Genomic DNA, 22,139 nt, shown 5'->3' on the forward strand with positions numbered 1-22,139 from the left:
ATGGGCATTTAATAAAGCAACTTTCTACTTGATAAAATTAACTTGCCCTAATTCCTAGTATACAGGAGAGAAAGTCAGAGTCCTTCCTTATATGTATCTGGACATTCTGACCCAGACTTACACTTCTTGTTCTCTTTACTTGAATAGTTTCTCAAGTACAGAGATGGGCACTTCAGGACATAGTGGGTTTTTTTGTTTTGTTTTGTTTTAGTTTTTGGGAGGAGTACCAGGGATTGAGCCAGGGGCTCTTGACCACTAAGCCACATCCCCAGCCCTTTTTTGTATTCCATTTAGAGACAGGGTCTCATGGAGTTGTTTAGTGCCTCGCTGTTGCTGAAGTTGGATTTGAGCTTGCAATCCTCCTTCCTCAGTCTCCTGAACCGCTAGGATTACAGGAGTGTGCCACCGCATCCGGCTGGACATAGTGTTTTATTGTCCTCCTTTTCTGCAGGGATAACACACTCTACCTGCCATGTGCCTAAATTCCTTTGCATTTTATGCTGCACCCATCTTCTGTGATGCCTCCTGGGTGTCACATCAATGTGTACATGCTAACCAAATCCCATAACAACAGTACAAAGAGCAATAAACTATATAAGCCATGTTACAAGAGCAACCAGACTGAATAAAACATAAATAGTATCAACATTAAGTTTATATAGAAACAACATTCTGTTTTAGTGAAGGAATATGTATCTCTCCATTCTCTAATCAGCATATCTAACATCATTCTGTTCTGATGTACCAATTTTCACTTTTGGTGGTTTCTTCTTTAAGCAAAGTTAGTGATTTTTGAATATTATTTAAGGCAGCAACAGTGTGTTTAGCTGAAGCTTCCACTTGGAATTCAACATGTATTCTTTCTGACTGAGGGAACATTATAGCAAGTGGGTAAAATCACCAGGCAGCTTGAGTTACTCTATGCCTTTGCCTTTCACTATGTCTCTCTTTAGTAGGTGTCATAGACAAAGTGGGAAGTATGAAAGCTGGTATGTAAGTTCTTCCCAAGAGCATTGGACAATCCAGTTATAAGCAAGTATATCCATCCAGGGGTGTATTTGTTCATAACCATCTCCAGGTGCAGTTGACTTTTCCATCCTATGCAGGTAGTATCTTTAAGTATAATGATTAGATTGCATTGTTTGATGGGGTCCAGCCCATAGTTACAGAGAGTAGAAAAGTGTTACTTTCAGAGACTTTCCTTCTCACTTTTATCTGTATTTTACTTAGCCAACTCATCCCATCCAATACAGTGTACTCAAGCAAAGGCTTGGCCGTGTTCATTTGTTTTTGTTCCAAGCAGAAGTCATGATCTTGGTGTTCTGAAAAGATTGTGAATTTATGTTTAAGAATAGTAGAGTAAGTCGACTGTGTCCATGAGAGGCAGCTGTTACTCCACCTTCACAGTCTCTTCCATTGCACCAAGGCATCTGATGTTAGATGCCACAGGAGACAGGTAGAGGATGACAAAGGGAGCTCATTAAACATCCAAAAATCCATTTTGATCTTCATTTATGTAACAGCATCCACAATTTCTGCAACTAGATTGGCTCTAAAATATCTTAAATATATTAATAATTATTACACAGCAAGACACAAGTGACCTGATAATTTCCAGTGATAACAATACTAGCCTGTGGCCCCATCCATATACAAAATATGTAAACCACATTTTCTGCCCTGTTTGACCCTATGGTTTGGGCAAAGAGTATAATAATTGTGGGGTTGTTACAGACCACAATAAAATGATATATTCTCCTTTAGAGAATAATGGCCCTGGGTTAGTGATTTTATTAGGGAAGGGCGATCATATAATTATTACTTGTATTTCTATGTCTTATTTTAGTCTTTCCCCACATGGACCTAGGAACAAATACCATCAAGGCCTTTTTTTGCCATTCCCATAGTCAATATACTATATGAGTCCTCTGGATTGTGTCCTGCATCAGCAGCAATATCAAATTATTTTGTTTTTCCATTCATGGAATGCAAAGTCTTCTTTAGTACTACTATTTGAATCCACATGGTGTTATCAAGTCTTAGCATGAACATTTGGTAGGCACTGGGGTGTGTGTTGTCATACTAATTCAAGGTTTTGATGGCCATGTAGCCATCCACAGCTGCTTTGCCCACATTACGAAGGATTTTTCTTTCATCTTTAGTTGTTGTTTTAATGGGTCATTCATCCATTCATTCACTCATTCATTCAATTATTCCTCCTACAGTTAGGTTATAGGGTAAAAGGAAATGAAAATACATGTCCAAATTCTATTTGTGCATAATGTGAACAGCAAATTGTGTCACATGTCATTATATATGTCAGTAGAGGTTTCACATGCAGTGCAAAGCATTTGAAGTATGGTTGCCTTCTGTGTGGCCTTTTTCCAAGAGTATTTCTGTAGTAGTCTAGTGTGGGTAGATATCTGCACTTGTTAAGGATGAGCTTGCAGCCCTCCAGTAGGGGAAAGGCTCTGATGATATCAAATTGCCATAATTCTGCAAGCAGTCTCCCTCCAGCTATAACCTCATCACATATATGTACAATGTCTGATGATCTTAGTGGGAATCCCACTTCTTCGTTATGGACCAGAGAGCTTTCTTTCTCTTAAATCCCTTTTTCATTATATAGCCAAGCACCCAAGTCTTCAGCTGGCACATTTTCCAGACATTCAACTTCAGCTAGTTTATCTGCTTTTTGATTGCCTGTCAGAGAACTGTAACCACATGATACACAGGCAGTTCCAGAAGTGACAATCATTTCCCAATATCTTTCCAGACTTTTGATCTCTATTAGGACTGATGTTTTATGGCCCACTTTTTAGTGGTCCAGTCACTGATCTGTACAATCAAATCCCTTATAGACAGAAGAACTGACAATATACACAGCAGGGGAATTTATTTCATTGGCAAGTACCATTTGTAGAGCCCATAGCTCAGTCCATTGACTCCTCCATTCAGTCCCTGAATGCAATCACAGGTGGCAGTAGCAGGTTAAATGGTCACTTCTGTCCAAATGGGGGGTTGCCTCTATCCAGTAAATTGTGCACCTTGTCATTGCATAAGTCAATAAGGGTGCCATATGTACTGCAAAGCATTTGAAGTTCTGGTATCTCTCAGCCTTCCCCCTTGCATTGGGTAGACAGATGAGTGCTACAATATCATCTAGTACTTCCTTTTCTTTACTGGTAAAGTCCTAGAATGATTAGTGCTAGAATAGTGTGTAACTGCATTTAAAGGGCTGCAAGTCAGTGTGCTCCTTTGCTATAAATGCACACACCAATTGGCCAATATGTCTGCTTGTGTTGATTCAGTTGCTGCTTAAAAATATCCCACAACCATCCTATGATAGGAAGATGTGTGTCACTCCAGTATAGAACAAACAGCATTAGTGGTAATCTGCACTTGTTATAGTGCCAAATATGTAGCAAAAAGGGAACCATCACTTTTTAAGGTACTATGTTGTATTTCTGCTCCTTTCCATAGCTGTAACTCAGGTAAGGTGAAGTGCTAGGCAGTTAGGCAGAGAAAACTGGCCCAGGCAGGTGCTCTTCTCCTCCTCTTCCTTATCTGAGTTCGAATGACCCTGGGCTCAGGACCACAGAAACAAACAATACCAGGAAATTAGAGTTGCCCAGTCAGCCTGGAGGTTCAAGGCACTGATCAATCAGCAAACCCCAGTAGCAGGCTCCAATTACATAACACCAAAGTCCTAAGACTCAAGTCCCAATGAATGATTTTAAAAATCAACCAGTTCCATTTTTCTGCAAATAAAAGTGGGACAGTTGACCCTCATGGGTGGCATTCTTATTACTCTCAGGCACTGTATGGGAGCTTTGAGCTTTTTTTTTTTTTTTTCAATAAAAATCCAGTTTGCTTGCTTACCTGGAGGGTATTCATTCTTCATCTCCTTGGTACAGGCCCCTGGCCTGACTCCTGCATGTAACTTTTATGACCCCATCCTATGGGAATTTGCTTGTTGCCTTTCCACTGCCATCTACTCCACTTAAACTTGTCAGGGTAGCTAGAAACATCAAATTCATAGAGCTGTTCTTGGACAAATGTGATTAAGGCTTGTACTTGCTTTCAGCTACTTTTGCTTGGGCAATGTCCTCAATTCGTTTAGATTCCCAGCCTCCATTGGCTTCATTTTTTATAAAATGGCAAGATAGTCTTAATATCTGTGCTAAATATGAAATGAAGGGACACTAGTACCTTAAAGATTCCAAAGTTTGCAAATGGTTGAGATTATTCAGGGTAGGGAAAGCTTGTACTTTATAAGAGCAGTGGGCACCATTATAGTTATACATAAACAAACAATCCCCAATTGTTTGATACATAGCCCCACCTTTGCAATTCGGAGTTATTGACAGTCCATCCTCTCTCTTGAAGATGCATCACCATTGTTTGAGTACCTTTTTTCTAGGTGGGAAATAGACTCAGAGATTTATAGTTCATTGTCTTTAGATTTAGTATCCACAAAAATACATTTCATTTGAACTCATTAAAGTGTTTCTCCTACAGTGTCATAGTAACAACTGAGATATTTTTTAACCCCACACAGAATGGCAATGACAACTTTCTCATTATCTTGATTATGTGTGTTTGTGCTTTGTTTTCCCCTTGGGTTGAAGCAGAAACAGCAGAAAGAGCCATGTATGTGGCTATTAACATGTAGGAGTGCTGGGCTTTCTCTTTCCCATTCCCAGTGGCCCCAGTCTGCACCATCCACTTCTCTGCAATTGCTGCCATCATCTCTCCCATGACCAATTAGCGAGGGCCTAAGCCTCCACCATGGCCATCAGTTTCCAGAAAGAGGTAAGAGAGAAGCAGAGGGTGGCCACAGGTATTATGCCCCAACCAATTAATGACTGTGAGAGCAGGTGTGTGGCCTCCTGGAGAGCCCTACCCCTTTTGCCTCACTTAGCTGTGACCTCTCCAGGAAGGGAACTGGAAGGTAGATGGGAGCAAGGTATAGGTACTTGGCATGATACCGAAGTTCAGCATCCTCTGTACTCTATATGACCATGAGCAGGCGCTGCCCCACAGCTGCTATAATTTTACCGGGACCGTTCCTGTTCCTTTATTTTTAATCATAATGCAGTTAACAAGCAACAATGTTCCCTCTATGTAGAAGGGCATTCATGTAATCACATGATAGCCCCTCAATACCTACAATAACTGCCACCCCCACACACATGGAGATAGAAGACCATCCCAGGAGTTTCCTCTAGCATATCTCCCCTTTTAAGCCATAGTCCTGATGCCCATGGAGTTGGGTTTTTTTTTTTTTCTCCTGGCTGACCTACTTTCTGCAGCCTGGCATAGTGGGATAAATTGGTAAGAAACAAACAAACAAAAATGACTAACCAGGTGTTGTAATACACCTGTAATCCCACTGGTTAGGGAGGCTAAGGCAGGAGGATTGAAAATTGCAAGTTCAAAGTCAGCTTCAGCAATTTACAAAGCCCTAAACAACTTAGTGAGACCCTGTCTCAAAATTTAAAATGGCTGGGTATGTGGCTTAGTGTGTAAGCACCCCTGAGTTCAATCCCTGGTTAAGAAATAAAAAGGAAAAACAAGATGGAATGTGAGATATACCATTATTGAGACAATTTCTGAGTAGCACATGAATGATCACTATCAAAAAAACTGCCTCTTAGAGATTATCATCTATGAGATCATCTAACATTAATGTTCTTAGAAATGATTTCTAAGCAGAAATATCAGCTCTGCTGTCCCTAGGTTGCATATGATCCAAATGCCGAGGTCCTCTACATTCAAGAGTTTGTAGTGTTAAAATTACCCAAGCTCTCTTTAATGAGACTATACCAATATTGCTGGAAAGTAGCACTTATGAGAAGGTTGGGGGAAGTTAAAGCACTTAGTAAAACACTTTGCATGTTAAGAGTAATCAAGTACTTTTGAGGATATAGTAGATGATTTTAATGATTAAAGATCAGTGCTATTTGAAATGGAGTTTTCAACACAACGGTAAATAACCTATACACATCAGATCTCTGGAGAAATCATCCTAAAAGGCAGAAACTCTCACCATCTCAAAAGGGTGTGATATGTAGTTAATTGGTATGTGCCAGAAATACAAAGAAAGCAAATGTCGGTTTGAGGAATTGTGTTAACAGAAGAAATTATACATAAGATATTTTTTAAAAAATAGAATTCAGTGCCCCCTGTTCTGAATAGGCCAGAGAAGTATAATCATCCTTTTATTAATCTATTTTTTTTAAGAATTGATAATATATTGTTAGAGTCTGTAAATAAGTCAAAATAACACCTGGCATTTTGTCAGGGGAATGTTAAAGTTCGTAAACAAGTCTGGATGGTGCCTGGCAAAATGCCAGAGGGAGTGGTTTGAGAAGTAACAAAAGCGAGCCATTAAGTGTAGAGATTCCTGATTGGTTGACTGATGTATCTAGTTTATGCTAATTAGATAAGCTGTGTGGAATGTATAAATACTGCTCCTGTCCTACAATAAACGGCTCCTACTCCTGCTGTATCAACGTACACAAGTTATTCGTCACCCCCCGGTTATTTTGCTGCAGCTGGACTGCGGCAATATATGGCAAAAGCCAATAGACTCCAACCATTTACTGATTTTGTCCAGAATTTATGTTCTTGGAACAAGATGGCTTCCTTAGTAGATTCCTTTGTAGGGACAAATGCCATGTCCAAGGGACATGAGCATACAGCCAAGTTGACTTCTCCATTTTAAATAAATAATTCTGTTTTATTTTTAAAATAAGGTGGCATTTGTGTATGTGTGTTTTGGCTTGGTTATGTGAACGAGTTATGCAAGTTTCATCAATTCTGGCACACAGGCACAATTAACTTTTGTCTATAAAGATGAACACCAGTCCTTGGGCAAGAGGAGTAAACATGGAATCCTCTTTCAAGAAACTGGCCAACTTCACCTTGGTCACATTGTTTTTAAATGCCTGCATTTGCTCAAATTTCCAAATATTTATTGAGTATTTATCATAAGTTACATGGGCATATGTTAGGGTCTGGTAAGATAGGAATATAAAATTGGAAAAAAAAACACATAATTTCTAGTATAGTGAAGCTCAATCCAGTTTAGCAAACTAAGTAGAAAAGCGAATGAGTCTTGTATTAAAACTTCTTCCAGATAGTTGTAAGTAGGATACTTTGACAATACAGGAAATACATTCCAGCACAAGAAGAAAGTCAAGTACTTTATCCCAATTCACGTGCAAATAGACTTGCAGGGGAACTGGGTCCTTCCTGAGAGTTCTGCTTGTCCCGAGGACTGGACACTAACTGGCATTTAGTATGGAGGTAAGTAGAAAATATCCAGAGACATACAGGAATGTCACACACAAAGAGAAATTTGTCCTATATCCATACTAACTGAAGCACTTATATAGTTGCAAATAGGTAATTATTTGAGCCCAACACTAATTTCACTAAAGAAATTATTTTATACTGTCAATATAAAAGCCATTATAAGGTAATTCAAGGGAAGATTGATAAAATTTTTGTCAAGTGATGAATTCTTATGTTAGTAAAAAAAAAATACCAATAGAAAAGGCTTTGAGACCATTTCAATTTTCAGCAAAAGCAAGCATATATAAGTCTACATTTGCAGTAGTTATCTTTGTGTGCCTTACTTATCAACATAAACATATGTTTTATCACATTTTGTAGTGTGTGATTGTGCTTCAACATTGGCATATTAAATACATATTTTGTTTTATGTATTTCTTTTTATTTCTTTTCATGTTGCCATTAGAAGATTGTGATATTTTCCTAATGAATTGAGGATAGCCTACATTATACAAAAAATTCATTTCATGATAAAAGTGAATCTAAAAATATTTATTCTAAAAAAGAAATTTTATTTAATACAGTTCTAAAATAAGTTTAAAAAATAAATGTACAAATAGATCTGTAGGGCTAGGAAAGAGTGCATTGAAAGCTACTCAGGATTTTTAAAAGGAGGTAGGAGTTAAATTAATAAGACCTTTCTTATCAAAGAAGAAAATTTAATTCTATTCTAATTTCACTATCCTGTAGACTCACCTTCTCCTGAGTCTGCCTCAGAAATGATTTGAGACCTTTGCTCAAAATATGGTGATATTCCAGGTTTTGTAACATAATAATTTTGTTTATCAAGTAATTGCATCTTTGGATTTGTACCTTTATGGTAAATATTTCATATACTACTCACCAGAACTTTTGGTTTGGAGGTGAACCATCTGATAAGCAGTTTGCTGATGCTAGTTTACCATTGTTGTGTTGCTATATTTCTTTCATTTAAGTGTACAGAATATTGACCTGAGTGGGTTTGTTTGCTTGTTTTTGTTTTTGTTTTAAGTTGTTCTGTGTCTTTTGAATGCACTGAGTATCTATAGGGAAAAGATAATAGTTTTAGGGGCTGGGGTTGTGGCTCAGTGGTAGAGTGCTCGCCTAGCACGTGCGAGGCCCTGGGTTCGATCCTCAGAACTACATAAAAATAAATAAATAAAATAAAGGTATTGTGTCCAACTACAACTAAAAAATAAATATTAAAAAAGATAATAGGTGTAGCTCTGATAGGTATATGGAAAATTTATTTATTTATTTAAATTATAGTAACAGGGGCTTTATTGAGGAGTATCCGACTTGCCAAAATGAATACAAGGAAGTCCTTTACAATAATGAAAAATACTTCACAATAATAGTCAGTTAATGATGAATTCAAAACAATGTCTCTTAAAATTATTTTATTCTAAATTAAAATAATACCTCTTTAAATTAATGTTTATCTTCCCAAGAAATTTACATTCCATCTAACCTTTGTGCTATTTTTTCTTATCACCCCCAAATATATCCTATCCTCAGTTTTTCTTTTTCTTTTTTTTTCCATAAAAAGAGCCAATACAATATCCCTATAAAATTGAAAGTCTGTGATTCAGGTCTAGAAAAGATGGATTTGGGCATTTCTCTAGGGTCCAGAAAGGGAGAAAGCAAGGCAGAGAGATTTTTAAGACAACATACCACTATTTTGTACCATCATACTCACAAAGACACACACATGAATTTATAAGTTCTCAGAATAATTTTTTAAAGAAAGTTTTTCTCCTGTTAATTATATTATTCATTGATTTTTTTCAGTTGTGTGTTATTTATTTTCCCTAAAATTAAATATTGACTTGAAAATTAATTTATTTCACTTTGATAGTTGGAAAATAAAATGATCAATGTAGAGAATGGTGCTCAAAAGACATTTGAACAACATAACTCAAGCATCTTTAGTAGTAATCATAATCGAATTATTACAAAGCTCATATTTCTGCTTTCAGTAGAAATAATAATTCTCTTCTGGAGTGGATGACGTGTTTAGACTTGATCTATACAACTTTCCATAAATTATGATATATTCCTCAGGAAAAAAACTGCCTTAATAAGAGAGGTCAATTACACCTGTAAAACATATTTGGCTCCTTGTTTCAGGATTCTCATGTATTCTCCAATGCCACAGAAAAAAAAAAATTCAGGTATCTATGGCATTTTTTTTTTAACCTATAACTCTTTATCCTCTTTCAGGGATAGGAAGATTTTTGTTTTGTTTTTCAACTGAACTTAATGCTGAATTTTGGGTAAACTCAATCAAAAACACAGTTTCAGGTAATTGGAATCTCTCATAGCATTCTACCTTTAACTGACTACTGTGTTGGCAAGCACAATGTTCACAGAATCATTCAAATAGAACAAATAATTTATACCAATGTGATTCCCCCCCCTCCCCAGACCCTTTTTCCCTTGACACAATCTCATCCAATTCTCTAAGAGGTGGTACATAGGCCAATAAAGTCCTTTGTGATCTTTCAGGGTATTCTATTAATCACAAATCTCCACCAAGCAGGCCTCATGGGGGAGGAACTCTTCCCCACTAGACATACTGAACAACCAGTACATTGAACAACCAGTATACCGAACAACTAGTACATTGCCACTGTTTGGAGAAAGTGGTAGTTCAGAACTCAGCAAACAAAACAGCACAACACAAGCACCCCTGGGCTAGTGACTCTGGTATAAATATTTGCATCCAAAGCCCAGCCTCCATTCTAAGGTGACCTTATCTCTTCTTGGAAGAAGCCCTTCCTAGAATCATGTTTATGTGACGATTAATTGAATGTGTGGATGTGACTGAGTCTTGGGGTTCAGATATTTGGTTAAGCATTATTTCTGGTTGTATCTGGTAGGATGAGATTAACATATGATAGACTGGGTAAAGCAGATGCCCTCCATATTGTGGGAAGTCATCATTTAATCTTCCAGTTAATCATTTAATCTTTCAATCACTTAATCTTTTAATCATTTAATCTTCCTAATCTTGACTAGGACAATAAGATAGAAAAAGGTAAAACTCACTCTCTCTGCCTAACTGCTTGAATTAGGACATAGGTTTTCTCTTGCCCTCGGACTGGAATTTTACAATTCCTGGGAAGAAACAATTATGGTTGTTGTTCAAAGAACACTAAAACTGAGTGATATTAGGCATCTTAGTTCTCCCAGGCCTTTGAGTCAGTCAATGAAAAGATGAGCTAAAAACTAAGGACTTCACATAATTATCTTTAATCGAAAACCCTGAAATTCAAATACATAGTTTTGATTAACGAGGTGATAATTTAATGTCCAATGAAGGTTATATTGTATAGTGGAAAAAACATGCAAGAATGGAAATTAGACAGCTCCTATTTTAAGTTAACTTCAGATATTAAGATATGTATTGACCTTCTGCTATATATATAATTTATTTATTTAGGTACCAAGGATTGAATCCAGGAGCACTCGACCACTGAGCCACATCCCCATCCCTTTTTTGTGTTTTACTTAGAGACAGGGTCTCACTGAGATGTTTATTGCCTCCCCGTTGCTGAGGCTGGCTTTGAACTCACGATTCTCCTTTCTTAGCCTCCTGAGCCACTGGGATTACAGGTGTGCACCACCACATTCAGCTCTTGTGCTTGATATCTAATGAAAATGTTTTTTTCCCCTCAAAATTGAGGACAATGCCACCAATTTCTTATTTCATCATATACATTAAATAAGTGATGTGTATGAATAAGTTACATTTAGTATAAATTGTTTAGTTTATGCTCAAAAGAAGTAACAAAACTATCTCTGTCTACATATGTTAATCCTAATTCTATCCTGACAATCTCACTTTCTTAATATAGTTTTCATTTTAGGAGATGACATTACCTTAAGCTCCATCAACATAATCAAAAAAACACCAAGAATGACTTTCACTTCCTTCCTTTCCCTCAACTCCTACAGGCAAGCCTTACAGATCCATTGCCTTTAGTACCCTCATGTCATTTAAGTCTATCATAAGTACACACACTGATATTGCCATATTAATATACTTGAGAGACCTAGCAAGAGTTCCACATTTAGGCTTTTACCATTCATCTTCCAATATTCATCTTGTTAGATTTTTTAAATGGATTGCCATAGACCTTCCCTGTTTTGAGGCCTGTAACACTGTAGATAGCCTCCAAATGAGGTGAATGTGCAACTTATGTGGCTCTCATAGGTGTCATGTCTCCTTTAAGGAGACTTCTCCTCCTCCTCTGCTTTGGTCTCCTGTGTTAAACTAGAGCTTCCCTCTTCCCAGGTGTGCCTGTCCTTGGATCACAATGATAGGTCAATGATTGGGCACCTGGCCAGGCTGCATCTATTATGAATTTTTAGCCTAAGGATCAATTTCATCGACTTGCAAAGCACAGTTCCGGATAAACAGACTTCCTCTCTGTCTTTACAGCCCCCTCTCCCTTTCTGTTCCTTTTTTAATTTTTTTTTTTTTTTTGCTTTTTTCTTTATTCCCTTCTTCCATCTTTCCTTAGTTCTCATCTGTTAATAAATATTTTTGAAAATATTTTAACTCCACTATCTGAGGTAACATGAGCTTATGGTTAAAAAACCATTAGCTTCTGATCAGATGCAATCTTGATTCTTCTTGAACCGGTTCTTGATTGCTGCTGTGATTGTGTGAGGATATCAAACTCTTGCTTCTTCATTTTTCCAAAGTAGACTCTGCCAGTGATTCTCCAGAAGACTTTGGTCTCAGTAGCACTGTTGATCCTTCTTGTTCTGGGCTTCAGCCTCTTGGACTGCATAGCTATTGGTTCTTCCAGCTCTCCAGCCTGCAGACTGCCATTGTGGACTATCTAGTTTCTGGTCATGTAAGCCAACCTAATAAATCCCTTTTTATAAAAAAAAAAGAAAACCTGAGCTTCTTAGTCCACATAGAGAAACTAACAATTAAATCACTGTATAATTGCAGTGTGAGAAGGGCAAATGAGTAATTTCTCTTCTATTCTAGCTTAAAGAATACAGTTATTGGTATTGATCTGAGATGGGCAGGGGTGAGCAGAGTAGTAACCCAAGGAAATGAACCTTTAGAGAATTGAAATACAAGAAATAATGTTATTTTACTTTTAAAACATTTTTAAAAATATTTTTAAAGAATGTTATTTTAAAAGAATAATTAATTATTTTTTTTCTGCCCCAGATATTAGAAAAATATTACAAAAAAAATTAGCAGCAGGACCTGGTACTTGTCTTGACTTGCTACTCTGGGTAACATCTTAGGTTTTTTATAACCAAGACTGGGAAGAAACTTTAAGTCTCTTAGGAGTCACTCCTTTTCTCCTCTCCAAGACCCTTAAGCCCTGAAGATGTTTATCATCATTGCAATCAGGGCATTAAAAGAAAGATTGCCCGAACAAGGGTAGAACTCCAAAGACTCCTTGTCCTTTATGTGGCAGGAGAGGACACTGGAGAGTTGACTTCCCTGAGGGATGTAGAGGCCTCAGATCAGATGTTCTCCAAATGATGGCCCAAGAATGAGGAGGCCTTTAGGATCAGCCAGTACCCCAAACAGTCAACATCAATAGGGATGAAACCAGAGGGTAACATTGGAGGTAGGAAATAGGGTCATTCAATACTTTTGGATACTGGTGCCACTTATAATGTTTTAGCCTCATTTCCTGGACAACTTTCTGCTTATTCCTGCTTGATAGTGGGAGTCAATGGAATACCCAAGGTAAGACACTTTATCCCTCCTCTACATTGCAGTTTGGAAGATATAATATGCACTTGTTCTTTTCTTGGTAGTGGCTTAATGTCCCCCTCCTTTATTGAGTCATAATATCTTAATGAAGTTGGGGGCTGGTCTACATTTTCCACTCAAGGCACCTAGTGTTTTCTTTTATGTTGTCAATAGTTGAACAGTCAGAACAACTGATTGATGATACCTCATTGGTATCTCCCTACAAGAAAAGACTAAATAAAATCACAATCTTTAATGCTAGAACAAAAGGAAGAGATTTCCTCATTACAAATTGCTACCCTTGCAGGTGTTACAGTATGGCCTATAAAGAGACTTTATTACATAAAAACCTCTCTTTTAGAACAAATCAACTTCCAAGCTTTTGCAGTTATTAAGACACATTTGAATCCAGCTACTCCTCATCTCTCACAGTTAATGCTAGAATGTCAAGGACATAAAAATGGTTACTATCAAATTTGGGATGTATACGTACTCCAATCACAGAACATCTAGATCAGAAAGCTCCAATATGTTGGAAATAATTTAACCACATTTATGAAAAGAGGCATAATTCCACTCAGGAGTTAGGATGGACTCCAGAATCTTAATGTCAACATATTATGATTTTACTTTCTAATGATTGGTATGGAAAGATTGGATCTTCAGGCCTATAATTAGAAGGTCAACAAAATGGAACTCTAGAGATATGTGGGGCCAATATTTGGCCCTGATTTCCTCCAGGCTGTTTGTGAAGATGTCCTGTAGTGTTCCCATGAATACAAGGAAGCTGGACACATAAAGTAGGACAACGTGCAAACCTCCTCAATCTCAAGCAGAGATGGAGGCCATCTGTCTTTCATTAGTATGATCATTTAGCTTCATTGCTTATCCCACAAATTAGTCTAGAGGATATATTCTGGCACATAGAAGCTCTAATGATAACCAAAAAGCTCTTGATGATGCTGAGAAAGGTATTTCTCTCCTTAACACAGAGGTGGATTTCAGTTTTAGAAAACCAAATGGTCCTGAATATTTTTATAGCAGCTCAGGGTGGCACTTGTGTCATCATTCAGGACTAAATGTTGTGTTTGCATTCCTGATAACTCTGATAATATGACTCAAGTCCTCAAAGATTTCCACTCCCAAAGAGGTACTATGTCTCACTGGCCTTTATATGGGGGCAGCTTTTCAGTTCATATTTTTCTGGAACTATCAGTGGAAGAAATTGCTGGTATCCATAATCATTATCTCACTCATTGGTGTATTCAAGTATTGCCATGTTAATTGATGCATTAGTATTATTCCAATATTTATGTATTCTTATTTTTCTCAGAGGGCATTCATTCCCTAGATGGCTTTATCATCTGCTTCTATTTGAATCAGAGACTTACTGTGGTCCCTTGAATAGAATTTGCTAATAATGAAATAATTTCACTGACAGCAAAGATTGGCAATACCTACTTTATAAGCCTTATGCCCCTAATCAACAGGAAGTAGTTAATGGATTGATTTTATCATTTCTAACCCCCTATGTGATTTAGGTCTCCACTTCTTGAGTGGGAGTATAATAACCACTGAAATGGAAACCAATGTCACAGCAGGGTCATGGGGTTTCTTCAAGTTGCCTTTAATGAATAATCAATTAATGGTATATGCCAAGTAAGCATTTGTTGAAAGGATAGATAACTCTTTCATTCAAGGCACAGATATGTGATAACTAAAAATAAGACTTTTTTTTAATTTATGGAAGGATTTTTACTGTCCTCAAAATATCTGTGTTTTTTTTTGTGTGTTTTTTTTTGTTTTTTTTTTTTTTTTGATGAATGTAGAAGTCATTTCCAAGAAAAGGATGTTCTTGGGCTGCTAATTGACCATGAAACTGTAAAGATTTATACCTCTAACCATGTCTCCTTCTGGATAAAGTCAATGACCAGATACACTGCTCAAGTTCTTCACACGGGAAAATTTCCCACTTCTCATTGTCCTTCAAGGGTATATATCAGTAGTGCAAGGATATTGCAGAAGTTCACTTCTGAATGCTATCAGCTTATCATCAACAAAGATCAATTAGCGGCTCATTTGTCTTTCAGAAGTAGCAAAGAAGATTCATCAATTCAGCAGGCTAAGGTATTCCTAAATCTGACTTCCCAAATGTTGTTATCAATATAATTAAATAGCTTTTGGGGGGAAATCCATACAAGAAAAATCATTGAAAGGCTAAACCAGGAACATTTGTCAACAAGATGTACATTTGATTCATTTCTGAACATAAAGATCAGAAATATTTGCCTATCTATTACTCATCTCATAAAGAACCACTTCCATTAGTTCATCCTTGATTATCACAGTGCCATGGATCATATAGATATGCCTAATTCATTTGTTTCAGTTAAGAATGGGTTAAAAGAATTAATACTACCTTACTATGATCACTCAGAGTTATTTTTTTCATATGTAAATAAGGTCATGTTCTTTCTTGTTTTTAGCCTACTTTCACTTTGACTTCTGGAGAAGAAAACAAAAAGATTGTTTAACTTTAGGGAATCTACAAAAATATTAGTGACCGGCTTTCCAAATTTAAAGAAAAAAAAACTATATATACATCATTTATAAATTTAAATATCACACTATGTATACATATTTGTACAACCATAAAATAAAAATATTACAACTTTCCATAATGAAGTATTTTAAAAATATTTTATAGCTTGTGCTATGGCACTTAGACACTAAATAATGCTACATCTATTTTTTAATACTACTAACAGTGTTGCAACATATATTCTCTTTCAAATAGCTTTCTCTATGGGAGCTTTGGATAGTTTAGCATTAATTTTACTTCAGAATTACTACATAATAAAATTCATCTCTTTTTAATATTACCAGAAAAATTCTCAGTAAGACTGTAGCAAATCACCAAATATGATAGCATTATAGTACATAATTATGCATACATAACTCAATTTACAGCTAGATATTGATTGTCACTTAACTTTGATTTATTCTCCTGGATAAATTAATAGAAATTTATTGCATGATTTTTTTTCTAGTATTTTTTGTTGTTTTGGTAGTGCTAGGGCTCAAACTCAAGCCTTGCACCTGCCAGGTAAGTGCCCTTCTGCTGAGCTATACCCCTGGGCCTATTTTGGGTGTTTAACTTTTGCATTTTCCTTCTGATATGACTGGATATTGGGGATATTGGGACCCTGGATTATTTCTTTTCTCTTTTTTTTTTGCTCCCCAGCACCAATCCACCCTGTTTTCATGATGTTCAATTTCACTGCAAGTCCCAGAAAAACAGAGCCAACAAACCACAGACTGAAATCTTCAAAACCCATGAGTAAAAAAAAAAAAAAAAAAAATGTTCCTCCTTGTAAGTTGATATACTTAGATATTTTCCCCTCAGTAATGGAAAACTGACTAACACGGGCGCTATTGTATTTTTAAAAAGGAAGAAAGGAAGCAAAAGAAAACACCTAAAACAAAAGAAAAAGTTCTCCATTTGCTTTTTTAAATTTTTGTATAACAAGTAGAAAAATGTACTTCTAAAAACTCTAAAAACCATTTAATCTGTGAAGACTATCAGTAAAAAATATTTTGGTCTTCTACTAGTACTCTGCATGTCTGAACAATTTTATAATTGTGGCTTTAAATTCTGTCAGACCATTCCAACATCTAAGTCACCTCATCCTAGATACCTGTTGATTGCATTCTTCCATCAAAGTTGATTTTGTCATCTCCATGTGCTGTTTGAATTGTATCTTGGACATTTGACTATCACAGTATGAGAATCTGGATTTTGTTTAAACTCAGTGGAGAATGTTGATGTTTTTGTTTTGGTGGTCAATCTATGTGTTCATATAAGTCAGACTGTGAATTTCTACCCATCTTCTGCAGACTACTTTTTTGTGTTTCAGTGCAGCTTTGATATCTTTGAGGAATCTCCATACTGTTTTCCATAGTGGTTGCACCAATTTGCAGTCGCACCAGCAATGTATGACTGTACTTTTTCTCCCACATCCTTGCCAACATTTATTGTTACTTGTATTTTTGAAAATTGCCATTCTGACTGGAGGAGAGGGATTCTTAGGGTAATTTTAATTTTATTTTTCTAATTGCTAGAGAAATTGTATATTTTTTTCATATATTTGTTGATTGATTGTATTTCTTTTTCTGTGAAGTGCCTGTTCAGTTCCTTAGCCCATTTATTGACTGAGTTATTTATTTATTTATTTATTTATTTATTTATTTATTTATTTATTGGTGTTAAGTTATTTGAGTTCTTTGTGTATCTTGGAGATGAATGCACTATCTGGGGTGCAGCTGGCAAAGATTTTCTTCCATTCTGTAGGCTCTCTCTTCACATTCTTGATTGTTTCCTTTGCTGAGAAGAAGCTTTTCAGGATGAATTCATCCCATTTATTGATTCTTGATTTTACTGCTTGGATTTTAGGAGTCTTGTTAAAAAGCAGTATGGAGATTCTCAGAAAACTTGGAATGAAACCACCAATTCACCCAGTTATCCCACTCTGTGGTTTATACCCAAAAGACTTAAAATCAGCATACTACAGTGACACAGCCACAGCAAAGTTTATAGCAGTTCAATTCACAATAGCTAAACTATGGAACCCACCTAGGTGTCCTTCAACAGATGAATGGATAAAGAAAATGTGATATATATATATGTGTGTGTGTGTGTGTGTGTGTGTGTGTGTATTATTCAGCCATAAAGAGAAATGAAAGTGAAAGTGTGGTATTTGCTAGTAAATTGATGGAGCTGGAGATTATTATGCTAATTGAAATAAGCCAAATCCCCCAAAACCAAAGACAGAATGTTTTCTTGGATATGCGGATGCTATTCACAATGGAGTGAGTAGGTTAGGGAAGAATAGATGTACTTTGGATTATACAAAGGGGAATGAAGGGAAAGGAGGATGGATGGGAATAGGAAAGATAGTAGAATGAATTGGACGTTACTATCCTATATGTATATATGATTACATGACCAATGTCATTTCATATCACATACAACCAGAATGAGAAGTTATACTCCATATATGTATAATGTGTCAAAATACGTTCTACTATCATATATAACTAATTAAAACAAATTTTCAAAAAGTATTTACAGTGCCCCAGAGATATTTGAGTTTGCATCATGTTGTGTACTACCCTGGTCAGTCTGGGACATGTTCAAAGGATATGACTTAAATTCTCAAAAACCTATGACATGTTAATTGTAACCAAATGTATATACATGCATGTTAATGCCAACCTAGAACATCATAAATAACTTTATAGGTGGTATTCTGAGCTGTTGGTTTAGGAATCTGGAGATTATGTCTATCAGTTTAAAGTTGGTGACCTATCAGGTTCATTTGAATAATAAAAGACTGAATTAAAACCATCTTACAAAGAATCTATCCAATTAAAAATAAATCTAACACACAAACGTTTTCTGGAAACTGTTGTAAAGTTTATTCCTGTCTAATAGCACCACCCTGTGGCTTTTAAACTCTTATCTAAGATTTAAAAAAAAAATCATAAATCTTGTTTCCTTTAGGCTATCTCTCGGTTCTACTTTGTAAGAAATAAAATTACAACCAATTTAGCTTAAAGCCTTAACTGAGTGTATCTCGTTCTACAAAATAGACTAAGTATTCTAGTGTGTGTTGCAGAACAGTTGGTTTGGATAATGTGGAACAAGAAGACAAAATACTAAAATAAAAAAGATAGGGTAAAATTCGGATAATTCAGATTATTTTTTCTTTCTTTCTTTCTTTCTTTTTAAGGGTTAAAGGAGAGAGAGAGGTCTTTCAAATTACACTAGCTTGGGTTGACTAGGCCTTTTCCAATCCAATTGGTGGCAGAAAATCCCCTGTTCTCAGGAAAATATTAACAAGTATCAATGACTGTGTTAAATTAAAATGGGGAGAGAGAACTTGTGTTTCTAGAAGTCTAGTTTTATAAAAGGGATAAGTGGTACAATTTGAAGAAACAGTTATATTAGAAATGTTGCTAAAATGAGCCATTGGATATGCTAATGGATCTCTTAGGTAATATATAGATTAGTGCTTGACAGATCCAGTACTTCATCAAATTACCTACGGTTGCTTCTGTTTGTGAAATTTTAATAATTTTCCTCTTTTGCTCATACAATCCTGCTGAGCAAAAGAGGAAAATACAATCAAGAAAAAATTAAGAGGGATAAAAATTTCATATGATGGGCAGTCTTAGTTTCAGATCTGAGGGAATGCTGTTCACAGCTTGAAGTTCTTAACTTATTCTGGCTTAAAGCTCAGCGATCTCCTGTTATGGAACCCAGCATTTACACCTCGAGCACAAGAAGTATTCTGGACTTCAGGAACAGAGTAGTTACTGTTCATGAACCTAAGTCAGAAAAGAAGGCACCAATATTGGAGGAAAAAGAAAAACTTCAGGATACGGTTTAGTCCACAAAAGATAATAAAATCTTACAAACAATAAGAGCTGTAGTTTAATAACAGGTATAGGTATGCTATAATTTTCTTCTGAAACACATTTTTCCTTCTATAGGTTTACCCCATTGATGTCAAAAATAATCAAAGTCAGGCTAATTACTTTTTCAAAATAAATCTAGTTTCATCAAACTTGGCATGATTGTTTTTAAAAGAGCAGCAAGAGTAGTGATGGACCAAATGGATTCTCTTTTTCTTTGCTGAAACTTTTTATAAGTGATCTTGAATAAGACTTCTCAAAATCTCTGAAGGCTAGCATGCCAAACTAAGAGCTCACCATCAAACTTTGCTTCTAAGATCTATAGATTTGGGTGAATTCCTCTCCTCTTGAGACGCCCAAATATCCTGAGGTTCTAGGGCATTCCAGGAATTGATGCTCCTTATTCACTATAAGCCTGGGAATATTTCAATTCAGGTATTCCAGGAACATTTTCTAAATCAAACCCTTGGTTATATAAACAGTATTTATAATCTATTATAAAGAGAATAGCTCTTATTCAAATATGACAATAAGTATATCATCATAAAATAAGAATATTCTTGGGATTTTCCTGCTCTCAAATCCCCTCCTGCACTGAAGAAGTTCTATCCTCTCCCTTCTCCTCTCCTCCCCTCCCCTCCCCTTCCCTTCCCTTCCCTTCCCTTCCCTTCCCTTCCCTTCTCACTTAAATAAATCCTATCCATTTAAAAGAAAAAGAACACCCTTAAGGGATCAGATAACCAAAAAACCCCATAAATATTTCAATTTTGTTTATAAAAGTAAACATTACTAACTTGTAGTTAGGTATAAATAGCTTAATCAAAAAAGAAAAAGAAAACATTTCCTTAGATGTGGAAAACCGAATATTAAAATAAAGAACAAGCAAAGTTTCAAGTAAAAAGTCAAAAACATCCTCATTAGCTTATTTAGTCCAACATAATTCTTGCTTTACTGGATCTTTGGATAGTGGTTTTATGAAGCCATAGATTTTTTTATTAGAATTTTGAATATCCATACCCAGTTCAATAATCTTAAGCTAATAACAGAAGTCTGTATTTGAAAGTACCTGTCAAGAGTCTTCTTCATGGATCTCCTTGAAGACAAATCAGTTTTGATCTGTAGCTGATGACAAACACTTTCAGAGAAAAATCAATGTAAAACAATTAACTGAGTGTGAATGATAAGTTTAATATGGTTAGGATTAAGGATCTAATAAAAGCTCATTTAAATATTAATGTAAGTGACAAGGAAATTTGGTTATTTCTGTGGCATGCAACATTTTAATATATTAACCATCATTATTAATTATAACATACCCGGACACATCAGATTTCTAAAAATTTCATAAAATTTCTGGAACACTTATCTTAATAACACATTTATCCTATGTAACCTAAAGAAGGTTTAGCATCATTTATTATTTGACAATATTTGCCATATAATTTGACATATCAAGTAAACCTAATTAATGTCTCTGCTTCTTGACTAATCCTTTAAGATTTTTCAGGGTACCTCTAGAATGTTCCAAATTTAATTCAAGCTATTAACAGTTTAATTTAGAATTTGATTTTGGAAGTCCTCAAAAATTTAAAAGATTTAAAACAATCAAATATGATCTTGTTTTCTATTTAATCAAAATGATAATAAAAGGTTTTATAGGCAAGGATAAAAGGTTATATGCTATAAAAAAGTTCTAACTTTTTAATGGGAAGATTGAGTTCTCTTAAATAATCAATAATTGTATATCAGGGCACCTTTAAAATTAAGAATTTAAAGAAGCCTTGAATTGTTTTTCTTTTCCTCAGCCCCAGCTTCCTTGAGATAATCATCTCTTGCTAGATGAGATATCTGCCTCCCCAACTACCACAAAGTAATAGTGCCAATAGAATTCCCAGAATCAGAATTATAATAGACCTTCCAGCTGGCAGGTCTAAAGTCTGGGTGCATATACATATTTTTGTTTTGTTCTATATGAATGATCTCCTATAATTGTTTTGTTATATACAGATGATCTCTCCTATAATTGCTGATGTGGGTTCAGGAAAAGCAGATTTAAAATGGTTGCTTTCCTGGTTTTGAACAAACCATGAAAAATCTGTTTCTTATTTTAGCATCATGTCTCTTTTGTTATCTAGACTCATAATGCAGGTGGGTAACTGAATCCAGTCCATTTGTATTGCCAGAATCAAGCCTTTGGCTTGAGTTCTTGTTAATAAAATGATTATCAAAAATAGCATCATGCACAAGGAATTATCTCACTTCCTAGGGCAATTACTTAAAGGGGAAAAATATCTCTTGCATTCTCAGACCAATGCTCCAAAGAAACTTTATTTTTTGCTATGTTACAAAGAAGACGAAATTCTACTTTGGCCTTAGTGCACTATTAGTACTAAAGATTATTTTAAGTAGAATATTATAAATGAATCTCTCCAATCTGAGTCAGCTTTGATCACATAAGATTTCCACAACCATATACAATCTATTTTCCTTCAGTCTTTTTTTCTCCCTACAGTTTTCTCTTTCTCAGTCTGAAATAATTACTCATTCTACCTTATTACAGAATTGATACCTTTCTTTAAATTGT

At 35.6% G+C, this 22,139-nt stretch overlaps 1 long non-coding RNA gene across 1 annotated transcript in view; it reads left to right on the forward strand.

Annotated features, from left to right (window-relative positions):
* Positions 1–22,139, forward strand: part of LOC125615025 — a 34,991-nt gene that overhangs the window by 3,309 nt on the left and 9,543 nt on the right. The window lies entirely within an intron of this gene.

The sequence above is a fragment of the Marmota marmota genome, unplaced genomic scaffold, assembly GCF_001458135.2.
Source record: "Marmota marmota marmota unplaced genomic scaffold, marMar, whole genome shotgun sequence".
NCBI classification, from domain to species: Eukaryota; Metazoa; Chordata; class Mammalia; order Rodentia; family Sciuridae; genus Marmota; species Marmota marmota.